We start from the raw sequence: 19687 nt of genomic DNA, 5'->3' as shown, positions 1-19687 counted from the left end.
GAGCAACTCTATGCCAAATTCTCTAAGTGTGAATTCTGGTTAAAGGAAGTCCAATTTCTCGGTCATGTTGTAAGCGACCAAGGTATTAAAGTCGATCCCGCGAAAATCGAAGCCATTAGCAAGTCGGAAACTCCCACTACTCCTATTCATATTCGTCAATTTTTAGGCCTCGCCGGTTACTATCGTAGATTCATCGAAGGTTTCTCTTTGATTGCTTGTCCTTTAACCGCGTTAACTCACAAAGGGAAGAAATTCGTTTGGGCGGCCGAACAAGAGTCGGCGTTTCAAACCCTAAAGAAAAAGTTAACCACCGCTCCTATATTATCCCTTCCCGAAGGCAATGACGATTTTACTGTATATTGCTGATAATGCTAAAAACGAACATATATTTCATAGCATTATTCCTCAAGAAAGACAAGCTTTTAGTTGCAATTGTTCTATTTACAAGTGATATTCGTTTAAATAATAAAAGGTGAAGACAAAAGACAGATTCGACGAATTGAAGACGCAAACGACCAAAAAGCTCAAAAGTACAAAATACAATCAAAGAGGTTCCAATTATTTATAAGAAACGTCTCGAAATTACAAGATTACAAGATTCAAAACGCAAAGTACAAGATATTAAATTGTACGCAAGGACGTTCGAAAATCCGAAACCGGGACCAGAGTCAACTCTCAACGCTCGACGCAACGGACCGAAAGTTATAAATTAATTATGTATATAAATATAATATAATATATAATTAATTATATAAATTATATATTTATATTATATTTATATATTAAATTCCGTCGGTAGATTAAAAGACAAAGATGTGTGGGCTGGAAATACGATCTCCGCGACTCGCGGAGTTTGAAGAAGAAAAGGGCCGCGAGTCGCGGAGCCCCAAATGTTGAAACTGCCTATAAAGTTCGCGCATTCTGATCGTAAATAAATATCAAAAAAATCAATCTCTCTCTATATATGTATACGTAAATATTTATATTTATATTTTAATTTTAAATCCTAATAATAAGGGTATGTTAGCGAATGTTGTAAGGGTGTAAGTCGAAATTCTGTCCGTGTAACGCTACGCTATTTTTAATCATTGTAAGTTATGTTTATATTATTTTCATTAATGTCTCGTAACTAAGTTATTATTATGCTTATTTAATACCGAAGTAATCATGATGTTGGGCTAATTACTAAAATTGGGTAATTGGGCTTTGTACCATAACTGGGGTTTGGATAAAAGAACGACACTTGTGGAAATTAGAATATGGGCTATTAATGGGTTTTATATTAACTAAACAATACCTTGTTAATTTAATATACAAACTTATATTTCGACGTATTTATATATAACCACATACGCTTGACTGGGTACGGTGGGCGGGATATCTATAAATACCAATAATTATTCATTTTACCGGACACGGAACTGGATTAATAGTTAATAGACTTGTTGAAACAGGGGTGAATTACATTCAAGGGTAATTGGAGTAATTGTTAACAAAGTAGTAAAACCTTGGTTTACACGCAGTCGATAACCTGGTGTATTCATTAAACAAAGTATTAAAACCTTGTTACAATTCGAATCCCCAATTAGTTGGAATATTTGACTTCGGGAATAAGGATAATTTGACGAAGGCTTTCGCTCTTTATATTTATGACTGATGGACTATTATGGACAAATCCGTATGGACATATTAAATAATCCAGGACAAAGAACAATTAACCCATGGGCATAAAACTAAAATCAACACGCCAAACATCATGATTACGGAAGTTTAAATAAGCATAATTCTTTTAATTCATATTTAATTTCATTTATTTTGTATTTAATTGCACTTCTAATTATCGCACTTTTATTGTTATTGTATTTAATTGCACTTTTAATTATCGTACTTTTTAATTATCGCAATTTTATTGCACTTTTATTTATCGCAATTTTATTATCGTTATTTACTTTACACTTTAAATTAAGTCTTTTATTTATTTAATATTTTACATTTTGTTTTAACTGCGACTTAAAGTTTTAAAATCGACAAACCGGTCATTAAACGGTAAAAACCCCCTTTATAATAATAATATTACTTATATATATATTTGTATTTTTATAAAATAAAACTAATATAGCGTTAAGCTTTGATTAAAAGATTCCCTGTGGAACGAACCGGACTTACTAAAAACTACACTACTGTACGATTAGGTACACTGCCTATAAGTGTTGTAGCAAGGTTTAAGTATATCCATTCAATAAATAAATAAATATCTTGTGTAAAATTGTATTGTATTTAATAGTATTTCCTAGTAAAATTTAATAGTATTTTATACCCTTAGCTTTAACCATCAAGTATTTTTGGCGCCGCTGCCGGGGAACCATCTAGCTTAAAAGCCGGAAGCGCAACGCTAATATATATAAAAAAAATTTATTTTTAGTTTACTTTTATAAAAATACGCTTTTGTAAAAATACGTTTTAAATATTCGAAAATATAAAAAGAAAACAAAAATATAAATATTTTTAAGAGTTTGTTAAATATTTAAGTTTTATAAAGTTTCTTTATTTCTATTTTATAAAAATATAAGTTTTATTTAAATATTTTGTGTTTATTTAAAATATAAAAAATTTTAAAAAAAACCGAAAAAAATATATATATAAATCAAGTTTTAAGATTGTTATTTTTATAAAATTATAAAGTATTTCTATTTTTATTTTAGTTTTTAAAACATAAGTTTTATTTAGTTTTTATAAATATTTTATTTAAATATTTAAACAGAAAATATAAAAAAATATAAAAAGTAAAACGTCGAATTTAAATCAGCCTGTCAACTAAAATTCCAAACCCCGCGACTTGCGACGTTTGTAGCCACGAGGCACCGCGACTCGTGGAGCCGTCTGACACGGGTTACACAGAACCCTAATTTCGCATTAATTACGTAATTATTATTATTATTAATTAAAAACCCTAATTAGGTTTTAATTTTTAATTAATTAAGTTTAGTTTATTTATTTAATTTTTATATTTAGTTTAATTAATTTAAATAAATTATAAAATTAACACTCTTAATAAATAAATAATATAAAAATAATATTTTTATAAAAATTGTACTTTTACAACTTTTAGTATATTTTTATATTTTGTCCCTTTTTAATTGTTTTAGCGTAATTTTTGTATTTTTCGCTCGTTTTTAGTTTTAAACTTAGTTTTTGCCATAGTTATTTTTACTTCTAGATTTTTAGGCTTTGCCGTAAAATCCCTTAAGTGCTTTTTCTTTAGACTAAGATTTAGGTGCTTTAGAATTTTGCGACGCCTTTTTAAGTTTTAGTACCTTTTTAAGTTATTGCCATTTGGGATATAGTTTTACTTGTAAGTTTTAATATTTTTTGACGCCTTTTACCTATGTATCAATTATCATTCCAATTAGTAATCTCAATTTGCGATTATAATTTTAAGTTAGTGATAGCAATAAGGTTGGGTTAGTCGAGTGTTTTTAAGTTTTATAAGTCATTTTTTTTTCTTTCTTATTTTTCGACGCCTTTTATTTTTCAACCCTTCTCTTTTTCGATCTTTTTCGACGCGCTCTTTTTCTTTCTTATTTCTCGCTATTCTAGTTTTAGGACATAGATTTTTATTCTACTTCTTATCTAAATTTCTTAAAATTACGAAAATTTATTTTAAGTGGTGAAATTGATAGACATCAAAATTTTCTGGTTCGTAGTAATAGTTAGATTTGTACGTGGACACGGTTATTGGAGCCAAACAGTCCTCAATTATATTGAGACCAAACGAATCCTGCCCCTCTGCTGCATCTTTTGGCTATTCGAAACGTGGGTAAAATCAGAAAAGTCTATTAATTGGATAACTTATATAATTTTTCTTTCCTTTTAAAAACTAATAGGATATTCAGTGAATGCACCGAGCAAGACGTTCACCACCTTTTGTACGTTCACCACCTGTAACTAGATCAAGACATTTAGCAAATATTACCGCCGTTGATTTTTCTTTAGAATCGTCATCCAGTCGACCAAGTACTCCAATTCAAATTTCCGATAATCCATTTTTTGAACCCGACCTCACAATTGAGAATCCGGAGAATATTCAGGGACAATTCATAGATCCTGAACCATTAATTTTTTCTCCGGAACCACCAATCATTCAAACAGAGATTGTTGAGGAACGAACCATTAAATCAGAATCCTCTAGTGATTCCGATTCAACAAATTCAATTATGGAGAATCTGGAACCTTTAAGTATGGAAGACCGAATGAGAACTAAACGCACTGGCCAAGGTCACGCAATTACTCATCCAGACATTAATGCGCCAGATTATGAAATCAAAGGACAAATTCTACACATGGTGACTAATCAATGCCAATTTAGTGGTGCGCCGAAGGAAGATCCAAATGAACATCTTCGTACCTTTAATAGGATCTGCACACTATTTAAAATAAGAGAAGTGGAGGATGAACAGATATATCTCATGTTATTTCCCTGGACTTTAAAGGGAGAAGCCAAAGATTGGTTGGAATCGTTACCTGAAGGGGCGATTGATACATGGGACGTTTTAGTTGAAAAATTTCTTAAACAATTCTTTCCGGCATCTAAAGCCGTAAGACTTCAAGGAGAAATTGTTACGTTCACACAGAAACCGAATGAAACTCTATATGAGGCGTGGACAAGATTTGGAAAATTATTAAGAGGATGTCCGCAACATGGTTTAGACACCTGTCAAATAGTACAAATATTCTACCAAGGATGCAACATCACTACAAGGAAAGACATCAATATAGCAGCTGGTGGTTCCATTATGAAGAAAATAGAAACTGATGCTTACAAAATTATTGATAACACTGCTTCCCACTCACATGAGTGGCACCAAGAAAAAGATATCGTTAGATCATCTAAAGCAAATAGAGCCGATTCTAGCCATGACTTAGATTCCATTTCCGCAAAGATAGATGCTGTCGAGAGACGAATGGAAAAGATGACTAAAGATATCCACTCAATACGAATTAGTTGTGAGCAGTGTGGAGGACCACATTTGACAAAAGATTGTCTCAGTATTTAATTAACAATGGAACAAAGAGAGAATGTATCATATCTAAACCAAAGGCTTGGAAATAATTATCAGAATAATTATCAACCGCCAAGACCGATTTACAATCAAAACCAGAACTATAACCGAAATATTCCATACAACAACCAACAAGGTCCTAGCAATCAACAAGTATCCAATAATACTTACAACCAGCAAAGACCTAATTTTCAAAACAAACCACAACCCGATGATAAAAAGTCGAATTTAGAAGATATGATGACGAAGCTAGTTGAAACTCAAACGTAGTTTTTCACATCTCAGAAACAAACTAATGAACAAAATGCTCAAGCTTTTAGAAATCAACAAGCTTCTATTCAAAATTTGGAACAAGAAGTAAGTAACCTAGCAAGATTAATAGGTGAAAGAAAATCGGGAAGTTTACCTAGTGATACAAATGCAAACCCCCGGAATGAAACAGCTAAAGCTATTACCACAAGAAGTGGTACAACACTTAAACCACCTGAAATACCTGTAACTTCTGATGAAGCTATTCCTACTCCACAAGAACCACAACCTGATCAAGATAAGGAAAAAGAACCGGTAGTTGAAAAGGTTAATGAAGATAACATAGTTAAGGCTAAACCTTATGTTAAACCATACCAACCACCACTTCCTTACCCGAGTAAAATGAAAAAAGAGAAACTTGAAGCCGAGCAATCCAAATTCTTGGATATGTTTAAACAGATAAATGTAAATCTTCCTTTCATTGATGTGATTTCAGGAATGCCTAGATATGCTAAATTCTTGAAAGATCTGATCACGAATAGAAAGAAAATGGAAGAACTCTCGGCTGTTACTATGAATGCTAATTGTTCAGCAGTGCTGTTGAATAAGATACCAGAAAAATTATCTGATCCAGGAAGTTTCACAATTCCATGTTTTCTGGGTAATCTTAGTTCAATAGAAGCATTGGCAGACTTAGGTGCTAGTATAAATTTAATGCCGTATTCATTATACGCTAAACTAGACCTTGGAGAATTGAAACCAACAAGAATAAGTATACAACTAGCCGATCGATCAATAAAATATCCTAGAGGGATAATGGAGAACATGCTAGTTAAAGTTGGTACTTTAGTATTTCCAGTAGATTTTGTTGTTCTAGACATGGAAGAAGATTCTCAAGTTCCTCTCATATTAGGAAGACGATTCTTAAACACGGCTAAAGCAATGATAGACGTGTTTGGTAAAAAAATTGACCCTAAGTATAGAGGATGAGAGTGTTACCTTTTCAGTTGATAGAGCAATGCAACAACCTTAATCTGCAGATGATACATGTTATTATATTCAAATTATAGATTCACATGCAGAATTATTAGAAGAATTTTCAGAATTACAAGGAACAGGAGAATGTTCTTTAGGAGAAGGTAATGAACCAATTAATGAAGCTGAAATGTTGGCTACACTAATAGCTAATGGATATGAACCAACAACAGAAGAAATTCAAATGCTAAAAGAAGAAGACAGATATCGATATAAATCATCGATAGAAGAACCACCGACATTAGAGTTAAAGCCACTTCCAAACCATTTGGAATACGCTTATTTACATGGTGAATCTGAATTACCTGTAATAATATCGTCTTCTCTTACTAAAAATGAGAAATCTCAACTCATTTCTGTGTTGAAAGCTCATAAACCAGCCATTGCATGGAAGATTCATGATATTAAAGGAATAAGTCCTTCGTATTGCACACATAAAATCCTTATGGAAGAAGGTCATAAAACGTATGTGCAACGCCAATGAAGACTAAATCCTAATATGCAAGATGTAGTTAAGAAAGAGATTATTAAACTGCTAGACGCAGGTCTAATTTATCCAATCTCTGATAGTCCATGGGTAAGCCCAGTTCAATGCGTGCCTAAGAAGGGTGGCATGACCGTTATCACAAATGAAAAAAATGAGCTTATTCCTACAAGGACTGTAATAGGATGGCGTGTGTGTATTGATTAGAGAAAATTAAATGACGCCACCAGAAAAGACCACTTTCCCTTACCTTTCATTGATCAAATGTTGGAAAGATTAGCCGGAAATAGTTACTATTGTTTTCTTGATGGTTTTTCCGGATATTTTCAAATTCCAATAGCACTCGAAGATCAAGAGAAAACCACATTCACATGCCCTTATGGTACTTTTGCTTACAAACACATGCCATTTGGACTTTGCAACGCCCCTGCAACCTTTCAAAGGTGCATGATGGCGATTTTTCACGACATGATAGAAGAATGCATGGAAGTTTTCATGGATGACTTTTCAGTCTTCGGTGATACATTTGAAACATGTCTAGCTAATCTGGAACGAATGCTTATTAGATGCGAACAATCAAATCTAGTACTTAATTGGGAGAAATGCCATTTCATGGTTAAAGAAGGCATCGTTCTTGGTCATAAAATTTCAAAAGAAGGAATTGAAGTGGATAGAGCTAAAGTAGATGTAATTACTAAACTTCCACATCCCACCAATGTTAGAGGAGTTAGGAGTTTTCTAGGGCATGCCGGTTTTTACCGACGTTTCATAAAAGACTTTTCTAAAATTGCCACTCCTATGAATAAACTCTTAGAAAAGGATGCTCCATTCATCTTTTCAGATGAATGTATCAAATCTTTTAATATTCTTAAAGAGAAACTCACTAATGCGCCGATCATGATAACACCAAATTGGAATCTACTGTTTGAACTAATGTGCGATGCAAGTGATTTTGCAATGGGAGCCGTTTTAGGACAAAGGATTGAAAAACGATTTCAACCTATATATTATGCTAGTAAGGCGTTACAAGGAGCACAAACAAATTATACAACTACTGAAAAAGAACTCCTTGCTATTGTCTTTGCTTTTGACAAATTTCGTTCATATCTCGTTCTAGCAAAAACGGTGGTCTATACCGACCATTCTGCTCTTAGATACCTATTTTCAAAACAAGATGCCAAACCAAGATTAATCCGTTGGATCTTACTCTTACAAGAGTTTGATATTGAAATCCGAGATAAAAGAGGAGCAGAAAATCTCGCCGTTGATCATCTTTCTCGTCTTGAAAATCCCGAATTAGAAGTTCTAAATGAATCGGCCATACAAGACAACTTTCCTGATGAATATATATTGAAGATAGATTATAATGAAATCCCATGGTTTGCAGACTATGCAAACTATTTAGTATGTGAATTCCTTGAAAAAGGATTATCGTACCAAAAATGAAAGAAATTCTTCAGTGATATAAAACACTATTTCTGGGAAGATCCACATCTATTTAAAAGTTGTCCAGATGGAATAATACGCCGATGTGTATTCGGAGATGAAGCTAGTAAAATTTTAAACCATTGTCACACAGGACCAACAGGAGGGCATTATGGGCCTCAACTAACAGCAAGAAAAGTTTATGATGCTGGATTCTATTGGCCTACAATTTACAAAGACGCACACCTTCTTTGCAAATCCTGTGATGCTTGTCAAAGGGCCAGAAAAATAAGTCAACGTGATGAAATGCCACAAAATGTCATTCAAGTATGCGAAGTATTTGACATTTGGGGTATTGACTTTATGGGTCCATTTCCAAAATCTCATAATAATCTCTATATTCTCGTAGCCATTGATTATGTATCTAAATGGGCGGAAGCACAAGCTCTCCCAACTAACGATGCACGAGTTGTAGTCAACTTTTTAAAACGTCTTTTTGCAAGGTTTGGAACACCGAAAGCTTTAATAAGTGATCGGGGAACTCATTTCTGTAATAATCAACTTGAGAAAGTTCTTAAAAGATATGGAGTAACTCATAAAATCTCCACCGCATATCATCCACAAACAAGTGGACAAGTTGAAAATACCAACCGAGCTTTAAAACGTATTCTAGAAAAAACCGTAGGATCAAATCCGAAGGAATGGTCCATTAAATTGGAGGATGCACTCTGGGCTTTTAGAACAGCCTACAAAACTCCAATTGGAACCACACCTTTTAAACTCGTCTACGGAAAAGCATGTCATCTTCCAGTAGAAATTGAACACAAAGCATTTTGGGCTTTGAAAACATGTAATCTTGATTTACATGAAGCTGGACGTCTACGGTTGAGTCAACTAAACGAATTAGAAGAATTAAGACATGAAGCATACGAAAATTCGTTAATCTATAAAGAAAGAACGAAGAAATGGCATGATAAAAGAATCAGAAGTTCAAAAGAATTTAAAGAAGGAGACAGAGTTCTTCTTTTCAATTCACGATTCAAGCTATTTCCTGGAAAATTGAAATCAAGATGGTCTGGACCATTCATAGTCAAAAGAGTTTTCCCATACGGAACGATAGAATTAATAAATTCAAATGGGATTAAATTTAAAGTTAATGGTCACAGAGTTAAACATTACATACATGGTCCGATGGAAGTTGACAATGAAGTTAATCATAATTTCACCACCCAAGAAAACCTTCAAAATGAAAACATAAATATGTTATCAACAACATATGAAAAATCAAAATTAGAATATAAGGAGGATTCAAATTTGAGTGATGAAGAAGAATTCTTATACAAACCTCCCATTCCAAGAAATGAAGAAAAATGTGAACAAGAAATTCAAATAGAAGTGAAAGAACCAAGGAAAGAACACCCGAAAAAGGTTTACAAACCAACTCGACTTACTAAAGCAGGAGACCCGGGTGAATTTATCATTTCTTGCTTGCTTAATGATGGTGTTGTATATAATGGACTCGCAGATTTAGGAGCAAGTGTAAATATTATGCCTCTTTCCTTATACAAAAGATTAGGCATGGGTAAATTAAAACCAACCAAAATAGGTGTTCAATCATTTGACCAAACCATTAAACACCCGGTTGGAATAGCAAATAATTTACTTGTTAACGTGGGAAGTTTGACCTTTGTTGCAAACTTCATAGTGATTAATATGTAGGAAAACCTTGATATTCCTCTAATTCTAGGTCGCCCATTTTTAGCAACCACCGAGGCATTCATTGATGTAAGAGAAGGTAGAATGACACTTAGGGATGGTGATACATCGATCACCTTTGTGAACCGAAAGTTTAGATCTCCACCAACCAAAACTGTTAGACCAATAAAAACGCATAAGTGTGGGGAAGATGAAGAAATACTTAATGATGATCCAATCACAAAGAATGCCGTTGATGATACGAAATTAGATGAACCTATTTTTAACAGTTCAACGAAGAAACTTTATAAACGGATTCACGATGCTAAGATTAAAGGAAACTTTAAGTTATATAACCGATTAATATCCAATTTATCGTCAAAAGAAAAGGCGATGTTAGTTGAATTTGTGAAAGTTACGGAGGAAATCAACAAATGGATTGAAGTAAAAGTCAAAGATATACAAGTTGTTGATGATTCAATTGAAAATAATGTTAATCACAATTTCAACTAAGTATAGGGAGGTTTATGTATTTCTGTTAGAGTTAGATTTTCTGTTTTCGTGTAGTTCTCGAAAATGGAACTTGAATGGTCTTTCCCTAGCAGACCCTAAAGAACTAGTCTTCTCCCCCCATTCTGAATTTTTATTTTTTTTAGGTTTTTACGAAATGAAGACTTCCTGTGAACTAAACCATGGTATAATGCTACACGCTTTGATCACTAAACGTAATAATGACACACTACCGAGTGAAATAGTATCAGTAATCAGAGAAAGATTGGACGGAGTAAGAAAAGAATCCAGATGCGAAGATAATAAGTTACAATTTGGTACAGGAAAATTAAAATCCGCAGCGAAAAGAAGAGCACGACACCTAGAAAGATGTCACAAATGCGGAAAATGGTCACATGGAGGTAAATGTTCAAATAATCAAACCTATTCAAACACCAAATTTGTTACTTTATGCAGAGACGGACCGTTCATATGTTTAGAAGAAAAAACACTGAATGCTCGAGGTTACGCCTATGTAGCCATGGAAAACCAATTAAACCGACTATCTTATGAATGGGATAGATCATATCACTAAGAAATATATTTCACAGGTAAGTCTGTACAGTTTTTATTTTTATTTTTATTTTTAACCTTTTGATAATAAACGCTAATTTGTTCGCTATAAAGTATTAAATTGGTATTGAATAAAATTAGGTTTGGCAACCGAAATTATTGATATCATTCAAAAATTTATTACATCAAGGCGAAATTTAACGTTTATTCTTAAGGTATAAATATCTTTCATCAATCAACCCAAAATATTTCAAAAATTCGTCATGAGTTAAATTAGGTCATGGAACCGAAATTACTTTACCGAAAAGAGGGGCGTATGTTTTTGATAATATTTGATTGATTAAAGTGGGATAAAAAGCCAAAAAGATTTTTAATTTTATTTTTTACCATGTTTTTAAAATTAATATATAAATCTTAAATTAATATTGTAAACTTTGTAAAATCAATATATTTAAGTTTGTCAAATATTTGAAAAATTAATATTTTTAAGTTTGTATGTATAAAAACAAAAAATATAATATAAGTTTGGTGTGAATTTTTAATATTATGCATTTTTAATTAAGTTTGGTGTAAATTTTTAATTTTATGCATTTTTAAATTTAAGTTGTGTGAATTTAAAAACAAAAATTTACTTTATGTCGCTAAGTTAAAAATATGATTTTTAAAATTCGTCGTAAGTTGAAGACTAGGTCTTTGAACCGAAATTGCTTTACCCGAGGGAGGGACGAGAACTTTTATTATCATTATTTTTAATCTTATTGAATTAAAGTATGCCAAAAACATTAAAAAAAAAAACCAAAAATCTAAGCTTTTAAAACAATCGCTTGAAAAAGACAAATTTTAAAATTTTGTCGAGGGACGGACTAGGACATCGATCCGAAACGACCTCATCCTAAAACAAAGGAAAACAAAATTTTAAATTTATTTTATATTTGTTTTATAAGTTAAGGCTTATTAAAAAAAAAAAAAAAACACCGCGACTCGCGGAGTTTGAAGAACAAAATCACTGCAACTCGCGGAGAGACAAAAATACAGAAAAAAATAAAAACGGCTGGAACAGATCAGTTGCACCCACACCACACCCACAAACTGCGAAAATACACGAAAAACACTCCCAAATTCACAATTTTTCACCATTTTTCATCACATTTTTTACTAAAATCATGTTGAGAAGGATGCTATCAAGGAATTACTCAAGAAAAACGGTAAATTTCTACACCTAAACACCATTTAATCCGAAAATTGGTGTTCTTGAGCAATTTTTTCCCCAATTCGATTTTGATACTTTTTAGTGTAATTATGCTTAAATTGCTTATGTATTATGCTTGTATAACCTAGATTGATGCTATTTAACATGATTAGATGCCTTAAACTTCAAATTTTGAGTAATCTAGGATTTGTGTTCTTGAGCAATTTGGGGCTTTTTGATATAAATAGGTTATGGCCAATTTTTGTCATGAATTGTTGCTAAATTGAGTAGTGTAACATGTTTAGGTAGTTAAATGATCCAAACTTTGAGCCTAAACATGATTTTGAGAATTAAAGTGGACTTTTTCAAGTCTAAAATTCATGAACTTGATTTTTGAGAGATAATTCCATTTGAAACTTGTTTAATTGCTAGTAATGATTATTTTGACATGTTATTTGAGTTGAATGCTTATGAACTTGGAGAACATTTTCGTATATGCTTATTTGAAAAAGTGTAGATTTGATAAAAATATGAAAATGAGCATAAGTTTGATATAAATTGGATATGTCATTGTAATTATTTTGATTGATGATTTTGCTGACACTAATGCATATTTGGATGCACAAAAATTGTGTTTGATGTGTTTTGCAGACTGAAAGGGGTGAATCTTCATCCCAAGCTGGCAATGCTCCTCCTGAGAATGCGGAACAACAGGATGTTGATAGCTATTATAAACAAGATATACCTCATCCAGTCATGACATTTTCAGATATGCACTTGGAAGATTTGCACCCGAACTTGAGATTTGACAGACGTTGGATAGATTATCCAAAATACCAAAGGGGTTTGAATACTCTTCATTCTAAAGCTGTTGAAGTACCTAGGGTAATAGAATGGGCACCGTTAGAAGCTGTAGAATTAGCCGGGCCAATTAGGGAATTACTTACACAGATGTATGGTAATTCTACTTTTAACGATTGGGTACGTTTATTCAACATTCGTAGACCTGTATATAAAGTATGGTGTGAAGAATTATTGTGTAGTATAGAAATAAATGATCGGGTAGTTAGTTTAACCGATCGATCTTTTATTAGATTTTTGTTAGGAGGTTCGATGCGCCACATGTCTTTACTAGACATGGCTCAGGCTTTACGTATATATACGCCTGAGGAGTTAGCATCTACCGATTATAGAGGGTTGATACTAAATGGTAGAAAGATAGACGAAAATTTTGATACGCATGGTGTATGGAGTCAAATGACTAGCCATCACCGATTAAAAGGGGGAAATTACTCTTATTTGGATATAGATAGAGCATAGTTAAGAGTAATTCATTGGTTTTTAGCCAATTCGATTACACAACGAGGTAAGAACAAGGAAAAGGTAAATGAACAGGATTTGTTTTACCACATGTGTATTCGAGACACACAAAGCGCTGTAAGTATACCTTATTGTGTGGGTTATTATTTATCAGCTATGGTTAGGGGGATGAGACCGCATAGCATAATAGGAGGTGGTATATTTATTACTTTGATTGCTGAATATCTCGGTGTGGATATAAGTCGGGGGGATTATTAGTCGAAGAACCAGAACCCCGCGATACAATAGGTTTAAATGTATACCATGGTGCGAAGGTTTTGAAGAGGCGAAATAACGCCGCAATACAATACCATGGTAGACATCCACAGGTTGAGAGAAACCAACAGTCAGGTAATGTGGGAGGAGGAAATGAAATGACAGAAATGCAAAGGTTTATAGCTTCACAAGAGTATGAAAATACTAGACATCGAGCATTTGAAGATTGGCAAGTTCATCAAAACCAAATCATAGCTCATTGCCAACATGTAGGTAGAAACTATATTCCTACTCCATCGCCCGTATTTCCTCCCTGGTCTATAGAGATCCAACCACCGTATCCTACGTATAACCCAGCTGAAGCATTTTATAACACATATGGTTATGCATGGAACCCCTACTGGTATCAGTATCATCCCTAGTCTACTTAGTTTTATTTATTTTATAACTTGTAATGTTGATACATTTAATACTTATGTTGGAATTGTATTAGTTTTTATAATTTACAAATTTTTATTTTTAGATTTTAATAATGTTTGAATGTGGGGTAATATACCAAACTTCAAAAATATGTATATATGTTTGCAGTTTATCTTATGTACACAACAGGGTAAAACAACGCATTTTCAAAGACTGGCATTAAGTTCAGCAAAAGCATATAATTTTGACGACAAAATGCAAAATATATGTGAAATAACAACAAGACGGAATGAACAAATGATGTGCACCATTTATCATTCAACACAAACAACAATATGTTTGGAAACTTTGGTAAAATTTTATCATTTCTACGCTAATCACCCTCAATAATTTAAATTGTTACTGATTTCTTGCAAATGAGGGCATTGCAAGATCTTAAGTGTGGGAAGGGGTTAAATTCTTTCGGATTTTTAAAAATTTTTATCTTAAACACTTGGTTACCATTAAAAATACTAGTAAAGCAGTAGTTGTATTAGAATCTAGTGCTCTCTGATAATAAAGAACAGCCCTAGTCTTATATACTGACTACCCAATTCTAGTAAAATTTTTAAAAATTTTCAATTAAATGAACTCAAAATTATGTTTATACATATTTATGAACGATAAAACTAGGTTTTAACACCGAAATTATTGTTACCTCGGAAAGGACATAAATTGAGAAACAAACTAAAATGTTAAAATTCATTTAAAATGGAATAGAGGACAATAAAAAGGAAAATAAAAGCCAAGTGTGGGAAAATTTACCAAGATATTTTAAACATATGTCACATATTTCTGTAACAAATAACTGAAAATACTTTTGCTTTGGACTAAACTAAACTGTTTTACCCGATGAAAGAAAAGAAGAGATGGATCTACACGATGAATCAATTCCATCATTAAAAGGAAGTAAAGTCTTCCGAAAAAGAAACGCGCTTCTTGATTTAGGTCAGGAAGTTGTCGTCCAGACCAGCTGTAGGTTGACGAAAAATCTAGAAAAGTCATCACTAAAATCAGCAGGAAATCCACGGACCTCAGCATAAAACAGGGTCGCCAAGTGGTCAGATTTATCCTAACCATGAGAAGGATTTATCTCGTAAAATGGGGGGGCACCGTGCAAATTAGCTTGATAAGACTAATAAATCAGATCCCCAGAAAGGATAATCTCCTTAAAAGATTAAAAATCAGCTTTTAAGCCTGATATTACTCAATCCTAGAGATTGACCTTAAAGATTGAGAATTCAAACTCATGGAATTCAATGATATCTAAACTCGAGCTTGAACGAGAAAATATTTTGATCAAAATTACAAATCGATTTGTTTTCTGAAAACCCATTTTCAATGCGTTCATTACCATTGAACGTAAAATCCTAAGAATTCACCTGGAATCCATTAGGTCACCTGAACCAAATCGGGTGTCAACCGTAAGAACGGTGGTTTCATAGCATGGTCGAAGACAGGACCTTGTGCCAGACCAAAAAATCATAAGGGTGAGCTTTACTATTGCTCCTACCAAGGATAGTAATTGCGTCCGACACGTTATAGACCATAATTAAAAGCATGTCAGGGGACATTGCCTTAACAGTTGCTTGTTCAACGCTTTCCTTTACAACCGGACGGTAGTTTACCGAAAGGTAATATACGGAGCAAGTATACTGGACGTGTTGCTTTCCTAATACAAGGTTAGCAAGTGGGTGACACAAAACCGCAAGTTTTGAGCTAAAATTTTCAAATCTGAAACCCACCAAACCCACAAAAATATTTTGCAAACACCGGTGAAGGGTTATTCCGGAAAACTTATCTAGGGTAAAAGCTAGATTAAAATTTTCAAAAGATCAAATATTTTCATAAAGATCAAATTTCCTTAATGGATCTAAATTTTATAGTCATGTGGGACTGTAAACCATATCGTTACTACCATTGTTTATACCGCCATATAGAAATCACTGATGTACAAAGTGTGAAGAATAAAGAAGTGATTCTAGTATTTCAAGACTATATTGCTTGAGGACAAGCAACGCTCAAGTGTGGGAATATTTGATAATGCTAAAAACGAACATATATTTCATAGTATTATTCCTCAAGAAAGACAAGCTTTTAGTTGCAATTGTTCTATTTACAAGTGATATTCGTTTAAATAATAAAAGGTGAAGACAAAAGACAGATTCGAAAATTGAAGACGCAAACGACCAAAAAGCTCAAAAGTACAAAATACAATCAAAGAGGTTCCAATTATTGATAAGAAACGTCTCGAAATTACAAGAGTACAAGATTCAAAACGCAAAGTACAAGATATTAAATTGTACGCAAGGACGTTTGAAAATCCGAAACCGGGACCAGAGTCAACTCTCAACGCTCGACGCAACGGACCGAAAGTTATAAATTAATTATGTATATAAATATAATATAATATATAATTAATTATATAAATTATATATTTATATTATATTTATATATTAAATTCCGTCGGCAGATTAAAATACAAAGATGTGTGGGCTGGAAATACGATCTCCGCGACTCGCGGAGTTTGAAGAAGAAAGGGGCCGCGAGTCGCGGAGCCCCAAATGTTGAAACTGCCTATAAAGCTCGCGCATTCTGATCGTAAATAAATATCAAAAAATCAATCTCTCTCTATATATGTATACGTAAATATTTATATTTATATTTTAATTTTAATTTTAATTTTAAATCCTAATAATAAGTGTATGTTAGCGAATGTTGTAAGGGTGTAAGTCGAAATTCTGTCCGTGTAACGCTACGCTATTTTTAATCATTGTAAGTTATGTTTATATTATTTTCATTAATGTCTCGTAACTACGTTATTATTATGCTTATTTAATATCGAAGTAATCATGATGTTGGGCTAATTACTAAAATTGGGTAATTGGGCTTTGTACCATAATTGGGGTTTGGATAAAAGAACGACACTTGTGGAAATTAGACTATGAGCTATTAATGGGTTTTATATTAACTAAACAATACCTTGTTAATTTAATATACAAACTTATAATTTGACGTATTTATATATAACCACATACGCTTGACTGGGTACGGTGGGCGGGATATCTATAAATACCAATAATTATTCATTTTACCGGACACGGAACTGGATTAATAGTTAATAGACTTGTTGAAACAGGGGTGAATTACATTCAAGGGTAATTGGTGTAATTGTTAACAAAGTAGTAAAACCTTGGTTTACACGCAGTTGATAACCTGGTGTATTCATTAAACAAAGTATTAAAACCTTGTTATAATTCGAATCCCCAATTAGTTGGAATATTTGACTTCGGGAATAAGGATAATTTGACGAAGGCTTTCGCTCTTTATATTTACTGACATGTTAATCACACATATTATCATTAGCAGTTAATTAGTCCACGCTGGACAAACAAAAGGAAAAAAAAAACGCACACACTTTTCTCCTTCGTGCTCCCACTTTTCTCCTTCGTGCTCCCTTACCACCATACCCGACGCTAAATCCCCTACGCAAAACCTAAATCACTCTCTTCGTCGACTCAAACCCTAAATCCCTATCTTCGATACATACCCTAATTCCCATCAATTGATGATTCAAGTACGATTATTTGGTCCAAAATCTAAATTCCATACTATGTACAAAATACCTAAATTGATGATTCAAGTTCAATTATTTGGTCCACAATCATGAAATTAAAGGAACAATGTATCAATTTCCGTCAAGTCTTTGAGATTACAGCATTTCATCATCTCTTTTCTTTAATCAGGTTTGTTAGTTAAATTAAAGTAACAATTTTAGATTTTATTTAACATGTTTAAAATGTTCTTGAGCTGTTTATGAAAATAATACATTGATTGTTCAATAAATCAGCAAATGCAATTTGCTATTTAGGTTGCCATAATAAATTAAACATTATTTTTTGTTTCTTTGTTGATTTACAGGAATGGAGGTGGTGAAACTATTAATTGTCGAGTGAATATTTCTGGTATGTAATATTTCTTGTCAGGTTTTTAAACTAAACTGCATCTACTCATAGATACTGAGTTTGAAGGCTTTAGAAGGAACTAAAGCAAAGAGGTTATCACTTATCACAAGGGTACAGTCAGCTAACACCATTCTACCCTAGAAGATAGTCCTTTTTCTATGTTTGAGAATGTGAATCGTGCATATTTTTACCTGCTACAAGCTGCTTAGCAAGGGCAATGAGAAAGCGAGTTATGTACTTATTGGCTCTTAATATTTTCATGCCTGTTTCACCGTTGTTATCTGATGTGGCACCACCGTCTAAAAATTTCTACATTCCATCATGTAAATGACACTAATCCTTATCTTCATCTTACTCATAAAACTATGTGGAATTTCAGATTGGAGCAGATGTATTCAAAAGATCGTTAGAATATGCAGCAAGGCAGGCAGAAAAATTTGCTTGCCTTAATGGTAAGGTTTTTTTAGAATTGGTGTAAGTTTTTGCCAACATTATTTTAACCTTCTTTTTTTTTAATTCCATATTGTATTCTGGTTTATCAATTTGGAAAGGATTATTTATCTATTACATTGTGAACTAAAGGGTCAGTCTGTCCAAAATTAAGCAAAATACCTTGAACGTGTTGGATTAAAGTCAGTTTGTACTGTGATATTGCCCAGATGTTGTGACAAACCTCTCCATATCTCGATTGAACATCCACAAAAAGGCCTCGCAAGAAGCATTGGTCACACGGATTTGCACCTTGAACCTAATACACGAATTGATTTAATCAAGCTGTAAATATCAAAGAACATTCTATATTTAAATATATGATGTTAAAGTAGGGTTAAATGACAGTTCACCTTAAACACACTTTTGAACTTCAGCAGGCTTAGAGCCTATTTGTTCAGCTATAACAGTGGTAAATTGTAGTGATTGAATTAGCCTCCTAAATACCAATACATTTCTAGTATATATAAGGACTGATACAGGGAACAATAAGTACACAATTGATCAAAACATAATACCATAAATCTGGAAGATGAACTAAAAACAAAAAATTGATAAATTAATAATTAATAATTAATAATTAATAAATAAACATAATAGCGAACTGAAAATAATTGAAAATTTACTGATGGACTATTATGGACAAATCCGTATGGACATATTAAATAATCCAGGACAAAGAACAATTAACCCATGGGCATAAAACTAAAATCAACACGTCAAACATCATGATTACGGAAGTTTAAATAAGCATAATTCTTTTATTTCATATTTAATTTCCCTTATTTTGTATTTAATTGCACTTCAAATTATCGCACTTTTATTGTTATTGTATTTAATTGCACTTTTAATTATCGTACTTTTTAATTATCGCAATTTTATTGCACTTTTATTTATCGCAATTTCATTATCGTTATTTACTTTACGCTTTAAATTAAGTCTTTTATTTATTTAATATTTTACATTTTGTTTTAACTGCGACTTAAAGTTTTAAAATCGA

Source organism: Rutidosis leptorrhynchoides, chromosome 10 (genome assembly GCF_046630445.1).
Source record: "Rutidosis leptorrhynchoides isolate AG116_Rl617_1_P2 chromosome 10, CSIRO_AGI_Rlap_v1, whole genome shotgun sequence".
In the NCBI taxonomy this organism is placed as follows: domain Eukaryota; kingdom Viridiplantae; phylum Streptophyta; class Magnoliopsida; order Asterales; family Asteraceae; genus Rutidosis; species Rutidosis leptorrhynchoides.
This window is presented reverse-complemented; position numbering follows the sequence as displayed.